We start from the raw sequence: 22,728 nt of genomic DNA, 5'->3' as shown, positions 1-22,728 counted from the left end.
ATTTAAAGGACAGGTAAAGACTTCTGGTCTACGCTAATATTAAGATAGGCCAAATCCACACAAGTCTTTTTTGTTTTTTTTTACTATGTAGCATAATAAGAAAAACAAGTTACAAATTTTTCCCCAAAAAAAAAGTTACAATTTGTTCAACAAACAAACAAGCTACAATCACTACTTAGTATTATGCTGTAATCTTAATGTTGTGGAGCAAAACCATATCCCACTAGGCTTATCACTTAGATTTAGGGATGTTCATGGGTGGTTAACCGTCCCAAAATAATATCTTGGTTCGGTAATCAGAAGTTTCGGTTCGCCCTTTTTGCGAACCGTAGCCTTTTAGATCAGTTACCGCCTAAGCGGTTAACCAGATTTTCAGTATGGCTTTCCGGTTAACCATTAACCGTTATTTAAGTTATACTATTATGTTTTACTTAATATACATATATATTCTCTATTGTTTTGCACATATTTTAATATTATACTCCCTGTGTTTCCTAAAGATCTTCCCTCTTTTGCGTTTAAGGGTGTTTCCAAAAGATCTTCTCTCTTTTGCTTTATTCCATATTTGGCAAAACAAATTTCCCTATTTACCCTCTCATGTCACTATCATATGGTCCACCATTACATTATTAATTCAATTTTACTCTCTTTATCTCTCCTACTTTAACCCCTTTTTATTTGTTTATTTATCTTAACCTCTTTATTTTCTCTCCTACTTTACTCACACCATGCTCCACACAACTTGATTTTTCTTGGTATCTGTAGGAACAGTAAGTGGGAAGATCTTTAGGAAACGGAGGAGTATATACTCTAATATAAAATGTAGGAAAAATTGATATTAATAATCCCAACTTTTCACCATTAGCTTTTAATAATCCTAACTTTTTATTATTATCTAATAATCCGAACTTTAGGGTGTATTTGCTTTTATTGGACCCAAGTGACCGGCAACTTGTTAAATAGGTAATTTCATTTTTTTTTGGGTTTAAAATGACACTTGTCATCATATTATTGGTCAAATTTTTAAAAAAAATTAAAAAAAAAGAGAAAAAGAAGAAAAAAAAACCAGCTACCACCTTCCCCAACATCCTCTCCCCATCTCCAACAGAACACCCTGCCCACCACCTCCTGCACCCCTAACCACCGTCCCCCTCAGCCAACTACCCCGAAACCACTTATCCTCTTCTAGCCCACCAGCGGAAACCCTACCTTTCTCGAGACCACCACCAGAAAACCCCAACACTCCCCATCCCCATCCCCGAAACTTCATCTCCTTCTCTAGCCACCACCGGAACCACCGTCCTCACAACCCCTGCCTCCGAAAACCACCCTCATCTCCTTTCCCGACCACGAAAACAACCTCTCTCCTCTGCCTAGCCCTGAAACTACCCGTTTCAGCCTTCCCTAGCCCCGAAACCCTGGCTGTTCTCCTTCTCCAGACCTGATTTCTCACCAACCCTCTCCTACAACCCCAAAAACCCATCCAGAAATTGTGAGAGGAGGAGCTGCCATCGAGGCTGGGGTGGGGTCGGGGCAGGGAATATAAATCGGGGTTGTAGAACGGGAGGGGGAGGGAGTGGGGTTGTTTTCGACGTAGAGGATATGGGAGGGGGAAGTTCCGGTGAATGGGGGTGGGGAAGGGGGCTGCCGGCAGTTAGCTATGGCTGGGAATCTGGGATTGAGTTTTATTTTTTTTATTTTTTTTATTTTGTGATTTATTTGTTTTTAATTTTTGACGAATTAGGTAATGGCACGTGTACACCAACTTGATATAACAAGTTACTTAACCTGTTGGGTCCAATCAAAGCAAATAACCTTTAAAGTTCGGATTATTAAATAATAATCGAAAGTTGGGATTAATAAAAGTAAATGACTCAAAGTTGAGATTATTAAAATCGATTTTTCCTAAAATGTATTTATAAAGTGGATTATAAATCGATGGAAAAATATAATTAACACTAAGAATTAACTACATTTATTAATTATAGTGTTTATATTAATACTAGAGTTTTCAAATAATTACATACTTTCTCTAATTGTTGTAGCTTAGGCTATGTTCAGTTCACCTTATTTTTGCTTATTTCAGATCTAATCAGATCAGATCAGATCAGATCAGAAAAAATAAGTTCAGATCAGATCAGATCAGAAAAAAAAGTTAGATCAGATCAGATCAGACCAGATCAGATCAGACCAGATCAGATCAGTTCAGATCATATATGCTTATATTTAAAAACTTATTATTATTAAATATCTTTTACTACATATTAATAAAAATTATAATAATTGAATATTAATAAAGTACTCATTGAGACGAATCAAACAAGACCCCACATGACTATATTTTTTCTTATATATTGAGAAAAATCTAAAAGATTATCTCTTATTGTGAATAGTGTCAAGATTCTAAGTGACAAAGATAAAAAAAATACAAAGGGGTATTATTATTTACTAGTACATTTGTTCAAAGAATTATTATTATTGTTGTTGTTGTACTTATTAATTATTAATATTGGTAATTATTATTAATCTTATTGTTACCATTATAAATGTCATTGTTATTATTATATTAAGTTATTTTGTTTTTATTAAATAATAGAAAATTAAAAGCCACGTGTTAAGAACATAAGATTGACGCAAAAATAAGAAATATATAAAATATGATATCTCAAATTCATGATAACGAAACTACTATGTTCGGATTACATTTCAAAATAAGCTAAGTGTGAGATACAAATTATAAATTTAGATTCGGTATACCTCTTCCTACCGAATTTCAACTCATTCTTAGCTATTTGAAGTTGCACGATATTTATTTATTTTTTGCTCAAGTCATAGTTGTTTGTATATCTTGTTCTATTTTATATGGAAAAAAAAGAGTTCAGTTTGCCGACTTCTCAAGTGTGAAACTTTTTTTTAAGGGAAAGTGTGAAACATTGTATAAGTGCTCTTATAAAATAATGACTTGAGTTATATAATTATTTTCGTAATAATAATAATTATGATTATAATTATTATTGTTGTTCTTATAATAATGATAATAATAATAATTATTATTAATAATAAAAGTTGTATAAAAGTTGTAATAGAAATAAAATGATAATAATAGTAACACTATAAAGAATATCTTATAATGTATTGCATAATAATGATTTACAAAGTAATAATATAATAGTAATAATATATTTTATAAAAGATAAGATCTTGTTGAAAAAATAAGTTCAAATCAGATCAGATCAGATCAGATCAGATCAGATCAGAAAAAATAAGTTCAGATCAGATCAGAAAAAATAAGTTCAGATCAGATCAGATCAGAAAAAATAAGTTCAGATCAGATCAGATCAGATCAGATCAGATCAGAAAATTTCAGGTGAACTGAACATAGCCTAAGTGAAAGAATCTAGGTAGGGTTCACAAAAAACGTATCGAAAAATCGGTAAATTCTTATTGGTCAAAAGTAATATAAAAAGTGGAAAAAATAACAAAAATGATTGTCCCTTATTTTTTTTATATTCCCAAAGTATGATAACTAACATGGGACGAATGGAGTAGCTTGTATAAAGTATCTAAAGATGAGTAATTACAAGTTAAAAATGGTCATTTTATGAAACTATCACTATATTTAAAGGACAGGTAAATATTTTGGTCTACGCTAATATTAAGATAGGCCAAATCCACATGAGTCTTTTTGCACATATTTAATATTATTATTACCTAATATAAAATGTATTTATAAGTAGATTATAAATCGATGGAAAAATATAATTAACACTCAGAATTAACTACATTTATTAATTATAGTGTTTATATTAATACTAGAGTTTTCAAATAATTACATACTTTCTCTAATTGTTGTAGCTTAGTAACAAATATTAGGATTAATGTAATTGTTTGAAAAGTTTTCACAATAATTAAAAAACCCTACATAGATTCTTCCACTTAGACCTTCAAAACAAAAAAAAACCTAAAAAAGCAAGTCAATAAAAAGACTCACACTAACCGACTTTCCGAAACCGCGTCAAATTTAAAACCGTTGTAATGTAAACCGCCTCCTCAATCATCATAATTCATACGCTACCTGTGGCAGCTACTCCTATAAATACTTCTCCACCAATTTTTGTACGCTAATGATTTAGGTTTTCCTCTTTACTGTCTTTAATTTGTTCTCGATTGCTCAATTTCAGATTATTTATGTTCTTGCGAATTTCAATTTCCGTTTTCGATTGATTCTTTGTGGTGTGATTTTGGTGTGCGCAGCACCATAATGACACATACAGCTCTATGCTTCAGGTTTCATGTTTTGATCTTGTAGTCGACTATCTCAATTCTCAACTGGTGTTTTGGTTTTCCTTTGATTCTTACTTTTACGAGTTCTATGTTTCATATTGTGTGTCGTTGCATTCATTGACATGATAGTGGTGACTCGGAGGTTCAAAGTTCAAAGTTGGTGGATTACATAATTCTTTTGCTCAGCTTCTTGGATAAAGTAACTAACTAACTAACTATATTAATTTTAAATTTTAAATATCTCTTGCACATTCTAAGTTTATCCTTATACTTCAGGTGCATTTTCCATCGATGTTTAATGGTGTCCGGTGCTGGTATCTTTCTTTTCATCCCAAGCTATATGTGTCGTACACTATCTTACATCCTTAAATTTGTTGACACGAGATTGGTAATGCAGCCCAATGCTTATGGATTAGGTTATTCGCTTAACTGCTATGTAACTTTAATTAGCTTGTTTGCATCTTTGAGTAATTTATTTGCTGTGCTGATTCCAAGTTTATGCTTCTGCTTTAGTAGGCCCGTGTTGATCTTAAAGTTACTGAATGTCCATTAAGTATATGGTGCCGCGGTCTTTCTTTCCCGCTTTGTGTTTCTCTTGTGGTCGTGCTCATTGGTTAATATACACATGATGCTAATAATTTATGTTGTTCTCTACATATGTGGTTCACCTTGTACATTTTGCTTCAGATTCTTGAGAAGATATGAATATGTTTTGGATGAGGTACAGCTTAATTGGGTTTTGCTTATCCAATTTTTCAGTTTTGGAGGTCTATCCTGAATTGGTCTTTGCAAAGAAATTCAGGTTTGCCATGTGTCTAAGATAATTGTGCATCGTGGACTTCTTCTCGGCCTTTGTTTCATTCTTATATTAGCTTTTTTTTTATTGTTGCCAGCGGCCTTTTTTATGAGCTAGCCTATAGAAGCGAGAAAAGAGGATCCTTTTGGTTTAAGCGATAGGAAATTTTGCTAAAGTTGTTCTCTTTATTCGTTAATAGTTCTAGACTTTCCACATGCTCTGGATAGAGTCTTAATGTTTGAGGGTTGTTTCTGTGGTTCTACTTAAATTTTTTAGTTTTGTTGCTTGACACCACTATAGTACAGCTTGATTGAGGATAAAATGTTTTGGATAGGATGTTGTTCATTTTTATTTGTTTTTATTCCTTTTTTGTGCTGGTTTACTATTATTTCTACCTACATGTGTTCTTGCCTTAATGTTTACATTTTTCTTATCGTATGTGATTATGGTTGTGGACCTCTGAATGCTTAAAAATTATTTTCAACACAGTGTATAATGCATTTTCTCTGATATAGTGTTATCTTTAGTTGGGGGGTTACTCTTCTTGTTCCTGTGTGTTGTCTTGGAGACTTGGAGTTTCTTTGATTTATGTATAGGTATATATGTTAGTAATTTGTAGTGAACTCTTCCTTTTTTTTTTCCTTCTCAGGGATGTTAAAGTCAAGTGTCAGCCCACATTCTACGGGTCATTGTGTAAGCATATGCATTGTGAGAATCCATTTTTTGGATGATTTTCCTTCTGGTAATTGTTTCTCGTTTTGACTAATGATTTTTGAGATGTTATTGGACATTGGTGCATTTTAATATACGAGATTATCTTTCAGATACTATTATATCTTCAGGATTGGGGGTCACAGCTGGAATGGTGGGAGTGGCAAAAGGGTTGGGGTTGTTGGATTATATTGGATCTCATAGTTGCAAGACTCCTTCCATGGCTTGGAATTTTTTAAAATAGGAAGTCTCTGTAACTAAATATATGCATAATGTTGATGTCAATTATGTTATTCATGCCTTGCTGGATCGAGCTCTTATAGCAACCAGTGTATGTGTAGTTTGTCTGTGTGTTTGCAGGCATCCCTCTCTGCAATAAGGAGTTTTCTCACTCTGTCTCAATCTCTTACAAGAGAAGGTTCAGATTGATCTGCATATATGAACAAGCTTCGATAGACTATGTTCTTACAGCATATGCTGGGGCCTGGGGAGCCTGGGAACTTATGGTAGGTTTGGGTTCTCGTGTTCAAGATTTTTGTTGGCTACTTACTGTGAACATGAAGAATTTTTTAGGTTGGCGTGTGTGTTATTTTTTTCATTTACATCATGACCTAAATGGTATGTTTGTATATGTTTCCAGTGGTGTTTATGACCAGGTTATTTTGGGGACAAGTCAATTCATTTTTGAACAGGTAAAAGCTGCTTCACGAGGGCGATTGGAGTTCTTTTGGACTGTAATCGCGCTGGACTAGATGGACTCTTCTTGTGAGGTTTATTTAAAAAAGCTAATTCATTTAGATTATGTAGATTCACTCTTTTCTAAAACCAGCATGTCTGTTTTGGCCGAAAGGTTCTCTTAAAATTGAAATCTATTCTGTTAACTTCAGGTTGCTATCTATGATGCGTTGTTTGCTTCATGCCTCAGGTTGATTGTTTTCTAGATACTTCTTAGAATACTTTTGGAATTTCTAAGAGGTTGATGTTTTGAGGGTCTCATGGTTTTCTGTATTCATTATATCATTATATCAGAATACCCAAATTGCCATTTCACTCTAGTGGGCAGAAAATGATTCCGAGTTTGAAGGGGAAAAAAAGTTTGTCCCTAGACCATTAGACTTGTCCTCCTGCTTCAATTTCATATTGCTATGTTAACCTTTCAAGGATCTAAGTGGTTGCACATACTATTGGATGCATGTGATGCTGGTCCCCTATTTTGTCCTAATGCCAACCTACTTTAAGCAGAAGTTAGTGCTGCTATAACATATTGAGCTCCTGCTCTCAGGGCTAGAACTTAATCTTAATCTGCAAAGAATGCTTTATCAATGCTTTATCACTAAGAGTGTGCTATTTCAGAAAATTCTTTGTCGGATGAGTTGTAAGTGCTGTATATTATTCCTTGAATTCTTTGTCATGAGATTGGTGATATCGAGCTACAATGCTGATGGATTAGGAAAAACGGGGGGACATGGAGGCAAAAAAGGGGATCCTATTGTTCCGATGTTGGATAATAAGCCCATGAGCTTGGTCTTACTTCACTGCCGAGAAACAAAAGAAGACTTCTACCTCCAAGTTTAACTCAGATGTCGCTCGCTTATTTTTGGGTGTGAAGCAGTGTCAAATCAATTTTGCTCAACTTTTCATGTATGTAATTTTATATTAGTTCGTATGTATTTTGATTAAATTTTTTATTCTGCATCAAGTTTAGTCTTCTGTTTCGCGCCCATGTTGATCTAGATGGTGTTGGCGTCTTTCTTTCCTGCTTCTAGCTCTGTTGATCTTATGGCTGATCTCATTGATTAGCCTACACTCATGTGACCTTGTTGTGATTTCGTGACAGCTATCCTTTACTTTTTCTTTTTCTTTACATATTTGGTTCCCCTTTTAGGTTTTGCTTGAGCAGATATTTTGTGGCATAATGCTTAATTGGGCTTCGCTTTTCTTTGTCTCGGTTTTGGAGGTCTGTCCTTAATTGGTCTTTTTTGCAGAAACCCCCAAGTTCACTATGTTTCTAATATAGTTCTGGAGATTGAAATGTTTCTCTGCTTCAGGTTCATTCTTATATGAGCCTTTGTTTGATTAATCTCGGCGACGTAGATTATTAGTTGGGGTTATAGAAGAGAGGAGCCTTTTGGGTTAACTTACAAGGGAACTATGTTTTTTTTCCGGTTCTTTTCTGGTTGCAGATGTTGTGCTCCTTGATATTTGTGAGGTTTGATGGAACACATCTTTTTCTCACGTGTTTTCCTCTTCGTACGGTATTAGATTTTTTGTTTTTCTCCAAGGGCTTGTTTCACATTTGGAATTTCATTCGTTGACAATTCTGCTTTTTGTTTGATTTTTTTTCCTTGTTTTTTGTGTGAATTAGCTCTTGTTGCAATGAAGCATTTGGTTGCTGCTGAATTTTGGTGGTTCAGGGATGTACTGTTGGGAAAAGCTGTAATTGTAGAGGGAGTTTCTTGTCCTGTCAGCCTCCATTTTTATCTTGGCACTTTTTATACATATGCTCCATTAGATTGTTGTTTTTCTTTTTTGCAGATTAATTTTGTTATGGTGGTGTTCATTTGTCAATGAGCCTTCAGTTCCGGTACTTTAGTCCACTTTTCAGTCATCTTTTAAGGTAGTTTAATGTTTCGGAATTTGTGGTAGATGGTCGTGTTTGGTCTTGGTTCTAAATAGTTATGAGCACTTCGGCAGTTGATTCCTTTGCTGAAGGAGTGGTTGTGGTGCCTTGTATCCTACCTTATTATGAGTTGGATATTTTGGTTAGCAATTAGAAGATTTCTTTTCCCTTGTGCTGCATCTTTGTAATAGTCTGGTACCACTGGGCACTCTTTCTTCAAACTTCCTGTAGTATGCGTCTTGCCATCCTATTATCTCTGATATGTTCTTATAGAATGTGCTTTTACAGTATATATCAGGTAGTTGTGGGTATTTTTGGTATGTGTTTAAAATCCTATGTTTCTTGATTTTTTGCTATTTCGAACGCGAAACCTTTTGGATTGGTGAGTAGTATCTGATTTTGTTCTATCCCACGTACATGTTTCCAGCATTGCGGTGAGACTAGGTTGTTTTGGGATGAGCGAGTCATTTATATATGAATTTCTTGTTAGAGTGAAATTATGTTGTATAGGATTTTGACTGATTCAGTGAGGCTTATTTGGATAAGCCTAGTCTTTTGGATCTCTTAGTTCTGCTCTTTCCCTATTTAAAGAACGGCCAGACTGGTGAAACTTGAAGTTTGTTGTCTTAAGTTTGCCATCTAACATGTGGTGTGGGTCATGCCACACGTTCATGATTATCTTCACTTGGTCTGTTCATGTGGATATAGTTTTGGTGTTCCCATTAGATGAAGGTTGCTGTCTTGAGGTTCTAGTATTTTCTGTGTTTATGTATTTGAAGTCTGTGGTTATGTTGTGTAAGTTGGTTGGTCTATCTATGGTTGGCTGCAAAGCGAAGAATTTGTGGTTAAGTGTAAATTATTCTTCTATCTTGTGGCTGGCATTATCTAGGACCACTTTTGGAGCTCTCATGTGAGAGTTAGCTGATTCACCTTTTCTGTAGGTTCCTTGACAAATTATAGAGGTGCTTGTTTGTCCATGAGATCATTGGACTTTGTCTTCCTGCTGATTGTTTATATTATGATGCGGAGATCCTAAGTGGTTGCATACAACATTATAGTTCGTTTTAAGTTCCGATTATGATGGGGATAAGCTTTTACTAGTTACAACAGCAAATATTATGTTTGGTTTTCTTTTAACTCTGAGTAGTCTTCGCTGCAAGCTGTTTATTTTTAGTTTTATGAGCTGTATTTTTGTCATATTATATCCTTGGATCCGTTGACATGAGAGTGGTGACTCCAAGGTTCAGTACTGGTGCATTACATAATTTTTTCCGCAGCTTGGGTATATATAACTACATTAGTGTTTGGATATCTGATGCATGTTGATTTTAATGTTACTGGATGTTTACCGGTGTGACGTGGCCATCTTTCTTTTCACTCCAGGCTTTGTGTTCTATCTTATGGTTCAGGTCACTGGTTGGTTTACTCACCATTGATGATTTTGTGACGTGGTTATTTATTTTCTTCTCTATATATATATTTCACTTTTTCAGTTTTACATAAGTAGGTTCCTTTTTGATAACATATTTAAAAGTGATGCTATGATGGTGGTGTTACAGAGTGCTTGATATGGGGAGCTTTGCTTACCCATTCCTCACTCTTGGTTTTGTCCTGAATTGGTTTGTCACATGCAGAGTTACGAGGTTGGTCTTTTTCCTCTGCTTCATGGTTTGATCCTGTATTAACCTTTTTTGATTGACACAGGGTGTCTTTGTGAGCTATGAAGTATGGAAACTCTTTAGGATATGAGGTCCCATTCCTACTTCCAGAACTCCCACACCTAATCAATTCTATGTTAGCGAAGCCTAAATAGCTGGAGTGGGAGGTTCTCTGTTTCAGAAACGTTGTTTCTTTGCCTATATCCCCACTCGTTTCTGTGTTACATAAGTGAAGAGGAGTTTTAAGTTCATTCAATTAAAATTGGATTTCATTTTGATGGTTCCTTTTGGTTGCAGATGTTAGGCTCCTTGATGTTTGAGAAAGATGTTGGATGAAAAACTGTAGCTGCATTCCAACGCACTGTTTTTCTCATTGGTCGATAGTTCTTTTTGGTTGGAGACCTTGTGTATATCTTATAGTCTGCTGCAGATTTGGAAGTGTAGTTGCTCGTTCTTCTAATTATGTGTGTGTGCTTTTTTGCTGTTTGTTTGTTTTACTTGCTAATGTAATCACTTGCATATTCTTTTTCATGTGATGTTTGTAGATGCCTGAGTTCTTATATTAGATATACTTGCTTCTGGTATGTGCTTTCATCCTATGCGTCCATATTTGGGTCAAGTTATTGTATTCCAACGTTTGTCTAGTTGCTTCCTTTTCTATGGCTTTGAAATGCTTTTATAGATAGTCAGCGTAATTTAAATCATTAGTCAATTTGAGGTCATGGTTATTGGCTTTGTATGCAATGCTTGTATCCGTTATGTTATTCTTGCCTTTGCTTGAAGAAATGTATGTGCAGTTTTTCTCATGGTGTTTAGCTGTGGTCACTTTATTTTCTTGCTCTATCTCAACTTCTTCCAAGACTTGATTGGTTGTTTGAGCTGCATCTTCATGTTTTCGATAGGTCTTTGGTGCTGTTATGACTTGGAGTATATGAACAAGCTGTGATAGACTGTGTTCTTACAGCATAAATTGGGTAGTCCAGGAAATTGTTGGTAAGTGTTGTAGTTTCCATTAATATTTCCCAATTCCGTCTGGGTACATAATCACAAAAATGGTGCATTAGTATATGTTGTTGTATGACCAGGTCGTTCAGGGACGAGCCAATAATTTATTTTTGAACAGGAAATGGAGATGTTGTTGCTTTGCGAGAGTGATTTTGAGTTGTTATGGTCATGCTGGCCAAGATGGACTCATCATATCTGAAAAAAGCTAATTTGTTTCGATTTTTCTACTTTTACGTTTCACCTAATGATGACCAGCATGTATGTTTTGGCCAAAGGTTCTGTCAAATTTGAAGTTACAACTTCAGTTTGCTATCTATGTGTTTGGGTCATGATCCTCTGGATACTTCTTAGAATACTTTTGGCATTCGGACATGTTGATGTTTTGAGTGTCTGGTATTCTGGTTTATGTTAATTTGTATTTTAGAAATCTGTAAATTATCATTCTTTGTGGTGCTTCAGGCTCTATATTTTGCTCTAAGGCCTACCAACTAAAGTAAAACTTATTGCGGCTATTACATATAACCACCTGCTGCTTTGATGGCTTGAGCTTACTCTGCGAAAAATATTATAGTAATGTTGGAGTCATTTTTTTACCGAGTGCTGATGCTGATTGTAGAGACTTCATCCATTTCATTATAAGTATATGGTTACACATATCAGCATTTTGGTAGAATATTATCGTTGCATTAACATACAAGGCGTTTTTATTTCTTTGGGACACACATTCTGCATTGAGGCTGTTGTTTTGAATTTTCAGCGAAAATTTTGGATATGGTCGTGGTGCGTTTTGATCATAATTGTTTAACTATTGGCTTTTGGCTTCTCGTTCATGCATGCATGACATCTTTTCTATTGGTTTTTTTATTGGCTGATAACTTCTCATTGCTATGATTATGAATGTGTTGTGTGTGATATATAGTGTTAGTTAATCCCTTTTCCCTGTCAGGAAAATGGAGGTTTTTCTGTTAACTGAAAGGAACGTATATTATATCTGGCTTGAAAATTTATGGTTTGCTTTCATGTCATGATTTCATGATCTGTTTGCCATTTCTGAAGTCATGTTGGTCATAGGTTTTGAGGGGATTTGTGCGGGTGCTGATGCGTTTTATTCTGTGCTCCTCGCTGCAGCGATATATCTTTGTTGGGTCATCATCTTTTGGCTGCACGATGATCGATCTTGGGAGGTCTTGTGTTGATTTAAGAGGGAGTTTTTTTGTCTTCTATATTTTTGGAGATGTGCTCTAGTATATTATCAGTTCTTTTCGATATCTGCTTTAGTATCTTGTATGGTAACTCTAAATTTTCTTTGATATTTCAGTTGATGCTGGACTTCGAGTAGTCTTTGATACCAGTTGCTTTGTTAACCATAGTCTTTTGAGCTATATGTGTCATACAATATCTTATATCTTTAAATTTGTTCACACGAAATTGGTGATGGAGCTCAATGCTTATGGATTAGGTTGTTCGCTTAACTTCTTGGCTATATAACTTTAATTAGCTTGTTTGCATCTTCAGTAAATTTATTTGTTGTGCAGATTCCAAGTTTATCCCTCTTGCTTTAGGCCCATGTTGATACTCTCTTGTTCCTTTGTGTTGTCTTGGAGCTTCTTTGATTTATTTAGAGGTGTATATTAATTTGTAGTGAACTCTTCTTTTTGTTTTTCTTTTTTTCTTCTCAGGGATGTTTTAGTCAAGTGCAGCACACATTCTATAGGTCATTATGTAAGCATATGCATTGTGAGAATCCATTTTTTTGGATGATTTTCCTTATGGTAATTGTTTCTCGTTTTAACTAATGATTTTTGAGATGTTATTGGACATTGGTGCATTTTGGGATACGAGTTTCAGATACTATTTCTTTAGGATTGGGGGCCGTAGCAGGAAAGATGGGAGTAGCAAAAGGGTTTGGGGGGGGGGGGGGGTTTGATTATATTGGATCTCATAGTTGCAGGACTCCTTCCATGGCTTTAGAATTTTTTTTTATAGGAAGTGTGTAATTGAAATTTAAGTTATAGGAAGTATCTGTAACTAAATGTATGCATAATGTTGAATTATGTTATTCCTGCCTTGCTAGATCGAGCTCTTATAGGAACCAGTATATGTGTAGTTTGTGTGTGTGTTTGCAGGCATCCCTCTCTGCAATAAGGAGTTTTCTCACTCTGTCTCAATCTCTTACAAGAAAAGGTTCAGTTTGATCTGCATATATGAACATGCTTTGATAGACTATGTTCTTACAAGAAAAGGTTCAGTTTGATCTGCATATATGAACAAGCTTTGATAGCCTATGTTCTTACAGCATATGCTGGGGAGCTTGGGAACTTATGGTAGGTTCGGGGTTGTTCTAGATTTTTGTTGGCTACTTTGAACATGGAGATCTTTTTAGGTTGGCATGTGTGTTTTTTTTTTTTCATTTACATCATGACCTAAATGGTGTATTTGTAAATGTTTCCAGTGGTGTTTATGACCCGGTTATTTTAGGGACAAGTCAATTCATTTTTGAACGCTGCTTCACGAGGACGATTGGAGTTGTTTTGGAGTGTAATCGCGCTGGACTAGATGGTATCTTCTTATGAGGTTTATTTGAAAAAGCTAATTCATTTAGATTATGTAGATTCACTCTTTTCTAAAACCAGCATGTATGTTTTGGCCGAAAGGTTCTCTCAAAATTGAAGTTTATTCTGTTCACTTCAAGTTGCTATCTATGATGCGGTGTTTGGTTCATGCCTCAGGTTGATTGTTTTCTAGATACTTCTTATAATACTTTTGGAATTTCTTAAGAGGTTGATGTTTTGAGGGTCTCATGGTTTTCTGTCTTCATTATATCAGAATACTTTGGGTATCTGCAAATTGCCATTTTATTCTAGTTGGTAGAAAATGATTCCGAGTTTGAAGGAAATAAAAAGTTTGTCCCTAGATCATTAGATTTGTCCTCCTGCATCAATTTCATATTGCTATGTTTACTTGTCTAAGGATCGAAGTGGTTGCATGTACTATTGTATGCATGCTGGTCCTATATTTCATCTGAAGGCCAACCAACTCAAAGAAGAAGTTAGTGCAGCTATAACGTATTCCGAGCTCCTAATCTAAGGGCTAGAACTTAATCTGCAAAGAATGTTCTATAAATATTGGACTTCACTTTTTTATTGCGTCCTGATTCTGATTGAGAGGCTTCATCAATTTCTTCATGAAGTACTATGGTTACACATTATAGCAATGGCCAATGGTAGAACATTGTTGCATTAGCATTATTTATTGTCTAGTGGAACGTCTTATACATTTTGCATTGATGCTATTCTCTTGAATTTTCAGTGGGAATTTCAGAATGGCACACTTCGAATATAGTTTTTTATATGTTGGCTTTTGGCTTCTCAAGCATGCATGCACGACATTTTTTCGCTGGTGTCCTTTTATTGGATAATCTAGGTTTTAGCTTGTTATTACCACGAGTGTGTTGTGTGATATACCTTTAGTCCCTTTTCTCTGTCGGAAAAATGGAGGTTGTCATGTTGACTATTCCGTTTTCTTTTAGTTGTACCATATTGACTTTTGACACTTTTCACTTTGACCTTGTTGAATGTATCTATACCTAAGAAATAACATAGTCATGTGTAATCATGTTAGATTTGTCTCATCATGTAGTTTCTTAATACTAACTTTTTATAATTAGAGATATAAGTTCAAAAGAATTAGGGTTTAGTTTTATGTCATGTTTTCTGTTTGCCATTTCAGATATCATGTTGGTCATAGGTTGTGAAGGATTAGTACGGGTGCTGATGGATTCTATTCTATGCTCCTCACTGTAGCGACATGGTCTTTGTAGTGTCATCAACTTTTGGCTGCACGATGATGGATTTTGAAAGATCTTGTGCTGATTTAAGAGGGAGTTTTCTGTCTATCATTTGTTTTGGAGATCTGCTCTAGTATCTTATTTGGGAATAGTTTTTTGATATTTCAGTTGTAGATTGACTCTGCTTTGTGCTTCATGTTCATTCTCAGATGATTTTGGTTTTATATCACTCATAGTTCCATGTGGATCTGACTCGGATATGTGTCATAATCTTACGTTTGTGGATCATGACTATTGGAATGATGTTTTGGCTTTGACTGGTTGTTGCTGCCAGCTGGTTTGTTCTCCATAGTCATTTGAGTTATAAGTGCCGTATATTATTCCTTGAATTCTTTGTCATGAGATTGGTGATATCGAGCTACAATGCTGATGGATTAAGAAATTTTGCTCAGCTTTTCAAAGTATATAACTTTATATTAGTTTGTACGCATTTTGATTATTTTTTTTTATTGTGCGCCAAGTTTAGTCTTATGCTTCAGGCCCATGTTGATCTTGATGGTGTTGGCGTCTTTCTTTCCTGCTTCTAGCTCTGTTGATCTTATGGTTGATCTCATTGATTAGCCTACACTCATGTGGCCTTGTTGTGATCTTGTGACAACTATCCTTTACTTTCTTTTTTTAACATTTGGTTCCCCTTTTAGGTTTTTCTTCAGCAGATATTTTGTGGCATAATGCTTAATTGGGCTTTTGCTTTTCTATGTCTCAGTTTTGGAGGTCTGTCCTCAATTGGTCTTTGCAGAAACCTCCAAGTTCGCTATGTTTCTAATATTGTTCTGGAGATTTAAATGTTTCTCTTCTTCAGATTCACTCTTGTATGAGCCTTTGTTTGATTAATGCTGGCGGTGTAGATTATTAGTTGGGGTTATAGGGACTAGAAAAGAGGAGCCTTTTGGGTTAACTTACAAAGGGAACTGTTTTTTTTTTCCGGTTTTTTCTGGTTGCAGATGTTTGAAGGAGCCTTGATATTTGGGAGGTTTGAAGGAGAACAATACCCTAAGTCCTTCTAACGTGTCTTTCTCTTCATTCGGTAATATTTCTTGACTTTCTTTCATCTATATGCTCTTGGTTGAGTCTTATGTTTGAGGGTCATTTGTGTGGTTCTTCTTTCAAACATTTGGATTTGATACTTGACACCATTGTAGTGCAGCTCGATTGATAAGGAAAAGATTTGGGAGAGTTCCTTATTATTTGTTCCTTTTCTTTTTTGTGTTGGTTACTAATATCTCTACCTACATATCTTCTTCCGTTGGTATTTATATTTTCTTGTACTGAATATACGACTCGGATTTCGGATGTGATTCGTTGTGGACATTTGAGCTCTTATATCAGCATTGTCAGATGAACATACTTCTGGTGTATGCTTTGATACTATTATCCTATGCTTTCAGGTTCCAGTCACTGTGTTATTTTTGTATTTTGATCTATATTGAGTATGAAAGGTCCTTTGTTTTATGTTTATTGGTTTACTGGTAATTGACATCATCCTGATATTTAAGTTGTTAGTAGTTTTACTTGGTTTGGTCCTACCTTGGAGGGCAACAAATCATTATTATTTTTGGTTTGGTCCTACCTTGGAGGGCAACAAATCATTATTTCTGGCGTTGGCTTGGATGATTGATTGATAATTTTTCGTATCGTACTAGATTTATTGTTTTTCTCCAAGGGTTTGTTTCACGTTAGGAATTTCATTCGTTGACAATTCTTTTTTTTGTTTCTTTTGTTTGATTTTTTTTCTTGTTTTTGTGTGAATTAGCTCTTGTTGTAATGAAGCATTTGATTGCTGCTAAATTTTGGTGGTTAAGGGATGTACTGTTGGAAACAGTTGTAAGTGTAGAAGGAGTTTCGTGTCCAGTTGTCTTGTCAGCCTCCATTTTTATCTTGGTACTTTTCGTACATATGCTCCATTAGATTATTGTTTTTCATTTTTGCAGATTGATTTTGTTTTCATTTGTCAATTAGGCTTCAGTTCTGGTACTTTAGTCCACTTTTCAGTCATCTTTCAAGCTAGTTTAATGTTTCAGAATTTGTGGTAGATAGTCGTGTTTGGTCTTGGTTCTAAATAGTTATGAGCACTTTGGCAGTTGATTCCTCTGCTGAAGGAGTGGGAAGGAGTGGTTGTGGTGCCTTGTATCCTACCTTTTCATGAGTTGGATATTTTGGTTAGCAATTAGAAGATTTCTTTTTCCCTTATGCTGCATCTTTGTAAGGCGCTCTGTCTTCAAACTTCCTGTAGTATGTGTCTCGCTATCCTATTGTCTCTCATATATTCTTATAGAATGTGCTTTTACTGTATATATTGAGTAGTTCTGGGTATTTTTGGTATGGGTTTAAAATCCTATGTTTCTTGATCTTTGATATTTCTAACACGAAACCTTTTGGATTGGTGAGTAGTATCTCATTTTGTTCTATCCCACGTACATGTTTCCAGCATTGCGGTGCGGTGAGACCAGGTTGTTCTGGGATGAGCCAGTCATTTATATGTGAGTTCACTGTGGAGTGTAATTGTGCTGTACAAAGACTTTGACATATTCTTTTGGAGCTCTCGTGTGAGAGTTAGCTGGTTCACCTTTTCTGTTGGTTCCTTGACAAATTATAGAGGTGCTTGTTTGTCCATGAGATCATTGGACTTTGTCTTCCTGCTTTTTTGCTTATATTATGATGTGGAGATCCTAAGTGGTTGCATACAACATTGTAGTTCGTTCTAAGTTCTGATTATGATGAGGATAAGCTTTTAGCAGCAAATATTGTGTTCACTTCGGATCACTTTGCTATTGAAAGCCTGATACTGATTCTGGACTCTGGAGTCTGGACAGTGCATCCATTTCCATTATCAGGTTTAATGTTTCAATATGGTAGAACATTGGTGTATAATTCTCTGTGTTAGCTTCATGTTGATGTTGATCTCTTTGAATATTCTCTTGGTATATGTCATGGATAAACAAATTTCTACAATAATTGTGGTTCAGTTGGCCTTGGCTTCTTATGCATGCATCTGTGACATTCTCTTATCTGTGTCTTTGTTTTGGTTGAATAAAGCTGCTAGTGGCTTATTGCAGTGAATATAGTTGTGCGAAATTTCATTATTTCGCGTTGTTAGGAGGTACACCTAGGATTCAGGATTTTTATCTCCTTCCTATTCTTCCATGTACAATTCGCTTCTGATATCCTGTTAATGTATGCTGAAGTTTGTGAGGGCACTTATATGAAATGGATCTCTGTTCTATGCTCCATAGTTGGTTAAATTTGTAGTCTAGGGATATGTTTTTTTTAGTGACTATCACTCATCAGTCTAGTATTCTAATGATTGAAGAGGTTTTGTGCCAATCTAAGAGGGAGTTATTCTTTTAGCTTTTATTCTAGAGACTTGTTTTAGTATATTCTTGTACGGAAACTCACAAAATTCATTGTCAAGTAGATATCTGCTTCGCGCTCATCTTGATCCTTTCGGTTCTATTTTCTTGGCACATATTATTATGTGAACATGAATCAGGTTCATGTTCTAATCTTGTGGTTGGGTCATTACTATCTCCACTGCTGTTTTGGTTTTCTTTTAACTCTGAGTAGTCTTCACTGAAAGCAGTTTATTTTTAGTTTTATGAGCTGTATGTTTGTCATATTATATCCTTGGATTCATAGACATGAGAGTGGTGATCCCAAGGTTAAGTACTGGTGCTTTACATAATTTTTCCACAGCTTCTTGGTATATATAACTACATTAGTGTTTGGATATCTCATGCATATTCTGAATTTGTCCTTCTGTTTTAGGTGCGTGTTGATTTTAATGTTACTGGATGTTTACTGGTGTGAGGTGGCCATCTTTCTTTTCACTCCAGGCTTTGTGTTCTATCTTATGGTTCAGGACACTGGTTGGTCTACTCAACTTCTGTGATTTTGCGACGTGATTATTTCTTCTCTATATATATATTTCACTTTTTCAGTTTTGCTTAAGCAGGTTCCTTTTTGAAATAACATATATAAAAGTGATGCTATATGATGGTGGTGTGACAGACTGCTTGATATGGGGAGCTTTGCTTACCCATTTCTCACACTTGGTTTTGTCCTGAATTGTGTCACATGCAGAATTACGAGGTTGGTCTTTTTCCTCTGCTTCATGGTCGTTCCTGTATTAACATCTTTTTGATTGACACTTGCGGTGTCTTTGTGAGCTATGAAGCATGGAAACCTCTAGGATATGAGGTTTCCCCCTACTTCCAGAACTCCAACACCTAATCAATTCTGTGTTAGCGAAGCCTAAATAGCTAGAGTGGGAGGTTTTCTGTTTCAAAAATGTTGTTTCTTTGCCTATATCCCCACTTGTTTACGTGTTACATAAGTGAAGAGGAGATTTAAGTTTATTCACATTGAAATTGGACTTCATCTTGATGGTTCCTTTTGGGAAAATGTTTGAGTAACCCTTAGGATTGCCAACCCTCTTCGACACATTAGAATAAAATATTGATATGTATATAATAAATGAGGAGAGAAGAGATTTAAAAATAATGTTTTAATGTATTCCTAACCAATGAAAATTCAATAATAAGAGGGTTAGCAACGCTAAGGGTTTCTCAATCAGTCTCCTTCATTTTGGTTGCAGATGTTAGGCTCCTTGATGTTTGAGAAAGATGTTGGATGAAGAGCTGTAGCTGAATTCCAACGCACTGTTTTTCTCATTGGTCGATAGTTCTTTTGGCTGGAGACCATGTGTGTATCTGCTGCAGATTTGAGAAGTGTAGTTGTTCGTTCTTCTTATTATGTGTGTGCTTTTTTGCTGGTTGTTTGTTTTACTTGCTAATGTAATTACTTGCATATTCTTTTTCATGTAATGCTTGTGGATGCCTGAGTTCTTATATCAGATATACTTGCTTTAGGTGTGTGCTTTCATCCTACGCTTCCATATCTGGGTCAAGTATTTGTATTCCAACGTTTGTCTAGTTGCTTCCTTTTCTATGGCTTTGAAATGCTTTTAAAGAAAGTCAGTGTAATTTAAATCATAGGTCATGAGCCGGGTGAGGGGAAACTTTCACATCCGGTTTTGAAGGGGGGAGATCTTAATCCCGATTTTTCATTTGCTAGGCCTATAGCAAAAAAACCTATTTTTTTATGTTTACGAGGTCATGGTTATTGGCTTTGTATGCAATGCTTGTATCCATTATGTTATTTTTCTCATGGTTGTTAGATGTGCTCACTTAAATTTCTTGCTCTATCTCAACTTCTTCCAAGACTTGATTGGTTGTTTGATCTGCATCTTCGTGGTTTCCGATAGGTCTTTGGTGCTGTTATGACTTGGGAGTATATGAACAAGCTGCGATAGACTATGTTCTTACAGCATAAATTGGGTAGTCCAGGAAATTGTGGTGCGAGGTTTGAAGTCCCATGTTCTGGATTTCTGTTGGCTACTTTGAACATGAAGATCCATTTAGGTTGGTAAGTGTTGTAGTTTCCATTAATTCTTCCCAATTCCGCCTGGGTACATAACCACAAAAATGGTGCATTAGTATATGTTGTTGTATGACCAGTTTGTTTCGGGGACGAGCCAATAATTTATTTGTGAACAGGAAATGGAATATATTGTTGCTTCGCGAGAGTGATTTGGAGTTGTTATGCTCATGCTGGACAAGATGGACTCATCATATCTGAAAAATGCTAATTTGTTTTGATTTTTCTAGATTTACATCTCACCTAATGATGGCCAACCTGTATGTTTTGGCCAAAGGTTCTGTCGAATTTGAAGTTACAACTTCAGTTTGCTATCTATGGTGTTTGGGTCATGCACCAGGATCCTCTGGATACTTCTTAGAATATTTTTGGCATTCGGAGATGTTGGTGTTTTGAGAGTCTGGTATTCTGGTTATTTCTGTTAATTTGATTTGAGTATTTTAGGAATCTGTAAATTATCATTCTTTGTGGTGCTTCAGGCTCTATATTTGCTCTAAGGCCTACCAACTAAAGTAAAACTTATTGCAGCTATTACATATTCCGAGCTACTGCTTTGATGGCTTGAGCTTAGTCTGCGAAATACATAATAGTAGTGTTGGACTCACTTTTTTATCGAGTCCTGATGCTGATTGTAGAGACTTCATCCAATTCATTATATAGTAATGTTGGACTCACTTTTTTATTGAGTTCTGATGCTGATTGTAGAGACTCCATTTCATTATAAGTATTATGGTTAGTTTTTAGTTGGTTACACATTTCAGCATTTTGGTAGAATATTATCGTTGCATTAACATACAAGGCGTCTTTTTTCTCCTTTGGGACACAAATTCTGCATTGAGGCTGCTCTTTTGAATTTTCAGCGAAAATTTTGGATATGCTCGTGGTGCGTTTTCATCATAATTGTTCAACTGTTGGCTTTTGGCTTCTCGTTCCTGCATGCATAACATCTTTTATATTGGTTTTTTTATCGGCTGATGCAGCTGATAACTTCTCATTGCTACAAATGTGCTGCGTGTGATATAGCGTTAGTTAATCCCTTTTCCCTGTCAGGAAAATGGAGCTTTTTCTGTTGACTGAAAGTTTCCGTATATTATATCTGGCTTGAAAAATTAAGGTTTGCTTCATGTCATGATTTCATGATCTGTTTGCCATTTCTGATGTCATGTTGGTCATAGGTTCTGAGGGGATTTGTGCGGGTGCTGATGGGTTCTATTCTGTGCTCCTCGCTGCAGCGATATATCTTGTGTTTCTCGCTTTTAGGTCATCCATCGTTTGGTTCTACGATGATCGATCTTGGGAGATCTTGTGTCGATTTAAGAGGGAGTTTCTTTGTCTTCTATATTTTGGAGATGTGCTTAGTATATTATCAGTTCTTTTCGATATCTGCTTTAGTATCATGTATGGAAACTAAATTTTCTTTGATATTTCAGTTGATGCTGGGATTTGAGTAGTCTTTGCTACCAGTTGGTTTGTTAACCATAGTCTTTTGAGCTATATGTGTCGTACAATATTTTATATATTTAAATTTGTTCACACGGGATTGGTGATGCAGCTCAATGCTTATGGATTAGGTTTTTCGCTTAACTTCTTGGCTATATAACTTTAATTAGCTTGTTTGCATTTTCAATAATTTATTTGTTGTGCAGATTTCTAGTTTATCCTTCTGCTTTAGGCCCATGTTGATCCTGAAGTTACTAAATTTTCTTTTAAGTATATGGTGCCGGCCTCTGTCTTTCTCGCTTCTAGCACTGTGTTTCTCTTATGATTGTGCACATTGGTTAATCTACACATGTTGCGATTTTGTGACAATGCTAATATTTTCCAGTTGTTCTCTACATATATGGTTCACCTTGTAGGTTTTGCTTCAGCAGATTCTTAAAAAGACGTCAATATGTTTTGGATGACGTACAACTTAATTGGATTTTGCTTATCTTTTTTGAGGTCTATCCTGAATTGGTCTTTGAAAAAAAACATTCAGGTTTGCCATGTGTCTAATATAAATGTGGATCTTGGAATTTTTCTCGGCCTTAGATTCATTCTTATATGAAGTATATGAACTTTCTATTGGAAAAGACTTATTAAAATAGCTATTTTGTTCGGAAGACCTAATAAAAACTTTTTTTGTTGTAAAAGACCTAATATAATACTTCTGTTTGTTACTTGAGAGGACGCTTTCAGGCCAAAAAATCAACTTTTCAACATTGGCTTTTTCCTCCCTGCCCTTTCTTATTAAATAGGAACAACCTATTCTTTTTCTATCCTAATCCCTTAAAATGGGAAGCAAGAGGAAAGAGTTTGGTAAGGTTAAGAGAGTAGGATAGAACATAAATAGGTTCGTCCCATCTAATGAGAAAACGATGGGAAGAAAAGT

General features: G+C 35.5%; 2 long non-coding RNA genes across 7 annotated transcripts in view; both read left to right on the top strand.

Annotated features, from left to right (window-relative positions):
- Positions 1-22,728, top strand: part of LOC104908922 (uncharacterized) — a 92,814-nt gene that overhangs the window by 30,863 nt on the left and 39,223 nt on the right. For 2 of the 6 annotated variants that reach the window (XR_008968258.1, XR_008968246.1), the window contains exons 3-7: positions 7,242-15,948; positions 18,687-18,787; positions 18,930-19,010; positions 19,516-19,674; positions 20,185-20,345. This is a non-coding gene — a long non-coding RNA (uncharacterized LOC104908922). Of the gene's footprint in view, positions 1-7,241; positions 15,949-18,686; positions 18,788-18,929; positions 19,011-19,515; positions 19,675-20,184; positions 20,346-20,476; positions 21,785-22,728 lie in introns of those variants that run through there. The other 4 variants (XR_008968263.1, XR_008968260.1, XR_008968256.1 and 1 more) reach the window with 4 other exon arrangements.
- Positions 3,740-6,562, top strand: LOC130590393 (uncharacterized). Its single transcript, XR_008968265.1, has 3 exons — positions 3,740-4,700; positions 5,730-6,297; positions 6,432-6,562. It is a non-coding gene; the product is annotated as an uncharacterized LOC130590393 (long non-coding RNA).

Source organism: Beta vulgaris, chromosome 2 (genome assembly GCF_026745355.1).
Source record: "Beta vulgaris subsp. vulgaris cultivar EL10 chromosome 2, EL10.2, whole genome shotgun sequence".
Lineage (NCBI taxonomy): Eukaryota > Viridiplantae > Streptophyta > Magnoliopsida > Caryophyllales > Amaranthaceae > Beta > Beta vulgaris.
Note: the sequence above shows the minus strand (reverse complement) of the source record. Positions and strands in the feature narration are given on the sequence as shown.